The sequence below is a fragment of the Hordeum vulgare genome, chromosome 4H (genome assembly GCF_904849725.1).
Source record: "Hordeum vulgare subsp. vulgare chromosome 4H, MorexV3_pseudomolecules_assembly, whole genome shotgun sequence".
Taxonomy (NCBI): domain Eukaryota; kingdom Viridiplantae; phylum Streptophyta; class Magnoliopsida; order Poales; family Poaceae; genus Hordeum; species Hordeum vulgare.
In genome coordinates, this window is record NC_058521.1 from 148,208,169 (window position 1) to 148,213,078 (window position 4,910).

Here is a 4,910-nt window from a genome sequence, read left to right on the forward strand (position 1 = left end):
GTCAAAGAATAGGTAATATGAGTAAACGTCAGGAAATGCCTATGAATTATTAACTTGTTATTGAACCATTTGATGTTTGGGGTTTTGATTATATGGGACCTTTTCCAAAGTCTAACGGGTATACTCATATTCTTGTTGCTATTGATTACGTTACTAAGTGGGTAGAAGCTATCCCAACTAGTAGTGTTGATCATAGCACCTCCATTAGGATGCTTAAAAATTTATTTTCCCTAGATTTGGAGTCCCCAGATATTTGATGCCCGACTGTGGTTCACATTTTATTCGTGGTGCTTTCCGTAAAACGCTTGCTAAGTATGATGTCAACCATCGAATTGCATCTCCTTATCATCCTCAGTCCAGTGGTCAAGTAGAGCTAAGTAATAGAGAAATTAAACTAATTCTGCAAAAGACTGTTAATAGGTCTAGAAAGAATTGGTGTAAGAAGCTTGATGATGCACTGTGGGCTTATAGAACTGCTTATAAGAATCCCATGGGCATGTCTCCGTACAAAATGGTCTACGGTAAAGCATGTCATTTACCTCTTGAGCTAGAGCATAAGGCTTATTGGGCAATCAAATAGCTCAACTTTGATTTCAAGCTTGCTGGTGAGAAGAGGTTATTTGATATTAGCTCACTTGATGAATGGAGAACTCAGGCATATGAAAATGCCAAGTTGTTTAAAGAAAAAGTTAAGAGGTGGCATGATAAAAGGATACAAAAACGTGAGTTCAATGTAGGTGATTATGTCTTGCTATACAATTCTCGTTTAAGATTTTTTGCAGGCAAGCTTCTCTCTAAATGGGAAGGTCCTTACATTGTCGAGGAAGTGTATCGTTCTGGTGCCATCAAAATCAACAACACGGAAGGGAATTTTTCTGACAGTTGTAACTGGGCAAAGAATCAAGCATTATATCTCAGGTACTCCCATATGTTGAAAGCAATATTATTAATACCGTAACTCCGGAGGAGTACATAAGGGATATTTATCAGCCTGTTTTAGACTCCAAAAACGAAGAGGTATGTGATTCGGTAAGTAAACCGACTCCAAAACTTTTCCAGTAGCAATTTTTCTCCGTTTTGGAATTTTTAGAAAAATAGAAAAATTTAAAGTAGTCCGGAAAGCACACGAGGAGGCGACAATCCTCCGAGGCGCGACCTACCCCCCGGCCGCGCATGGGGGGCTTGTGAGCACTTCGTGTGTCTCCCGGACTCCGTTTTCCGGTGGAATACTCCTTCTCGTCGGTAAAAAATCATTATATTTTTTCCCGAAAGGTCTCACCCTCGCATCACACAAATATCCTGTGTTTTCGTTTTGAGCTGCTGTGCAGACAGATATAGATCGCTATGGCATCCCCAAAAGTTTCGAAGCACAAGTTCTTCGAGAAGGTCATCAATCCCTACCTCGCGGGAGTGCTGCAACACCCTCAATCTATCGAGATGCATGAGGGGGTGCTGCACATCCATGATGTTGAGGGGGCCAAGAAGACCAGGAGCGTAGAGGCGAGGCTCGAAACAATGGAGCAGCAAGTCTTCAAGTGCCAAGGGATGGTGGAACGCAGACTCAACGCCAACCACATGATGATCACGGAGTTCACCAACAAGCACAAGATCGATGCCAATGACATCGGGAAGCACCTTGCTGCCTCTTGAGCTTGCGTTGGTTTTTCCCTTGAAGAGGAAAGGGTGATGCAGCACAGGAGCAGTAAGTATTTCCCTCAGTTTGAGAACCAAGGTATCAATCCAATAGGAGAATCGCGTCAAGTCCAGAGTACCTGCGCAAACACAAAAGAGCTTGCACCCAACGCTATAAAGGGGTTGTCAATCCCTTCAAGGTTGATTGCAAATTGAGATCTGAAGGCGGAAAGTGCAATGAAGTACAAGAGTAAGGCTGAAAATATGGTGTGAAGTAGACCCGGGGGCCATAGTGTTCACTAGAGGCTTCTCTCAAAATAGCAAATATTACGGTGGGTGAACAAATTACTGTCGAGCAATTGACAGAACCGCGCAAAGTCATGACGATATCTAGGGCAATGATCATACATATAGGCATCACGTCCGAGACAAGTAGACCGATACTTTCTACATCTACTACTATTACTCCACACATCGACCGCTATCCAACATGCATCTAGTGTATTGAGTTCATGACGAACAGAGTAACACTTTAAGCAAGATGACATGATGTAGAGGGATAAACTCAAACCAATGATGAAAACACCATCTTTTTACCCTTGATGGCAACAACACGATGCATGCCTCGCTACCCCTTCTGTCACTGGGTGAGGTCACCGCACGGTATGAACCCAAAACCAAGCACTTATCCCATTGCAAGAGTCATAGATTAAGTTGGCCAAACAAAACCCACAACTCGAAGAGAATTACAAGGATATGAAATCATGCATATAAGAGACTAGAAGAAACTCAAATAAGATTCATAGATAATCTGATCATAAATTCACAATTCATCGGATCTCGACAAACACACCGAAAAGAAGATTACATCGGATAGATCTCCATGAAGATCATGGAGAACTTTGAATTGAAGATCCAAGAGAGAGAAGAAGCCATCTAGCTACTAGCTATGGACCCGAAGGTCTATGGTGAACTACTCACGCATCATCGGAGAGGTCATGGTGTTGATGAAGAAGCCCTCCGTATCCGAATCCCCCCTCCGGGAGGGCACTAGAACATGCCCCAGATGGGATCTTGCAGAGACAGAAGCTTGCGGCGGCGGAAAAGTATTTTTGTGGATCTCTCACGCAGTTTTGGATTTTTTCTGAATTTATAGGCGGAGGAGGTAGGGCAGACCTACCACATGGGACCCACAAGCCTGCTAGGCGCGGGACCCCTGGCCGTGCCTAGGGGGCTTGTGGGGTACCCTGCTGGCCCCTGCCTTGGTTCTCAAGTCTGGAGCGTATCTTCTGTTTCGGAAAAAATCTTTTCGGAAGTTGTATTCTCTTTGGACACCATTTAAAATCCTCCTTTCAAAAGGGTCAAAAACACGGAAAAACAGGAACTGGCACTTGGCACTGAGTTAATAAGTTAGTCCAAAAAAGATATAAAAGGCATACAAAACATCCAAAGTTTGACAAGATAATAGCATGGAACTATAAAAAATTATAGATACGTGGGAGAAGTATCACACCTCTCCAGGCTCTATGACAGAATTGATCACCTCCAAGTCCAGATCTACGACCTGCAGAACCAAAACTGTGAGTATGAGTATAGATTTAAATCAATACGGTTGGCTGCAGATTTTAGGATTTCGGAGACTCGATCATCTTTCCATGATGGAGCACCTATGCCTTGGGAGACGGAGAATCAACCCCGGACTGCAACAACTCCACCACCATTGATACGTCTATTTTGCATCATGATTTCATGTTGATATTTATTACTTTTTGGGCAGTTGTATTACTTGTGGTACCATATTTATGCCTTTTCTCTCTTATTTTGCAAGGTTTATTTGAAGAGGGAGAATTCAGGTAGCTGGAATTCTGGACTGGAAAAGGAGCAAATCTTAGTCCACTATTCTGCACATCTCCAAATGCCATGAAAAGTTACGAGGAATTTTTTGGGATTATATAAAAATTATTGGGCGAAAGAAGTACCGGAGGGGGGCTGCCAGGGCGCCACAAGCCCTGACACCGCCACCCCCTGGTGGCGGAGTGGGGGCTTGTGGGCTCCCTGACGGCCCACTACCCCCTCTTTTGCTATATGAAGGATTTTGGTCTAGAAAAAAATCATTCAGGAGCTTTTTCGTGGTTCCGCCGCCGCCACGAGGCGGAACTTGAGCAGATCCAATCTAGAGCTCCGGCAGGACGATCCTGCCGGGGAAACTTCCCTCCAGGAGGGGCAAATCGTCGCCATCGTCATCACCAACATTCCTCTCGTCGGAGGGGAGGCATCTTCATCAACCTCTTCATCAACACCATCTCCTCTCCAATCCCTAGTTCATATCTTGTAACCAATCTTCGTCTCACAACTCCGATTGGTACTTGTAAGGTTGCTAGTAGTGTTGATTACTCTTTGTAGTTGATGCTAGTTGGATTACTTGGTGGAAGAGTTTATGTTCAGATCCTTGATGCTATTCATTACACCTCTGATCATGATTATGATTATGTTTTGTGAGTAGTTACTTTTGTTCCTGAGGACATGGGATAAGTCATGTTAATAATAGTCATGTGAATTTGATATTCGTTTGGTATTTTGATATGTTGTATGTTGTTTTTCCTCTAGTGGTGTTATGTGAATGTCAACTACATAACACTTCACCATATTTGGGCCTAGAGGATGGCATTAAGGAGTATTAAGTAGATGATGGGTTGCTGGAGTGACAGAAGCTTAAACCCCAGTCTATGCGTTGCTTCGTGAGGGGCTGATTTGGATCCACTAGTTTAATGCTATGGTTAGACTTTGTCTTAATTCTTCTTTTATAGTTGCGGATGCTTGCGAGAGAGATTAATCATAAGTGGCATGCTTCTGCAAGTAAGGGCAGTACCCAAGCGCCGGTCCACCCACATATCAAACTATCAAAGTAAAGAACGCGAATCATATGAACATGACGAAACTAGCATGCCAGAAATTCCCGTGTGTCCTCGGGAGCGTTTTCCCTCCTATAAGACTTTGTTCAGGCCTGTCCCTTGCTACAAAAGGGATTGGGCCACTTTCTGCATCGTTGCTACTTCTTGTTACTTGTTACTTTTTTCTTGCTACGTTTCACCTCGCTACACCATCACTTGTTACCGCTACTTTCAGTGCTTGCAGTTATTACCTTGCTGAAATCCGTTTATCAGAGCCTTCTGCTCCTCGTTGGGTTCGACACTCTTACTTATCGAAAGGACTACAATTGATACCCTATAATTGTGGGTCATCAAGACTCTTTTCTGGCGCCGTTGCCGCGGAGTGAA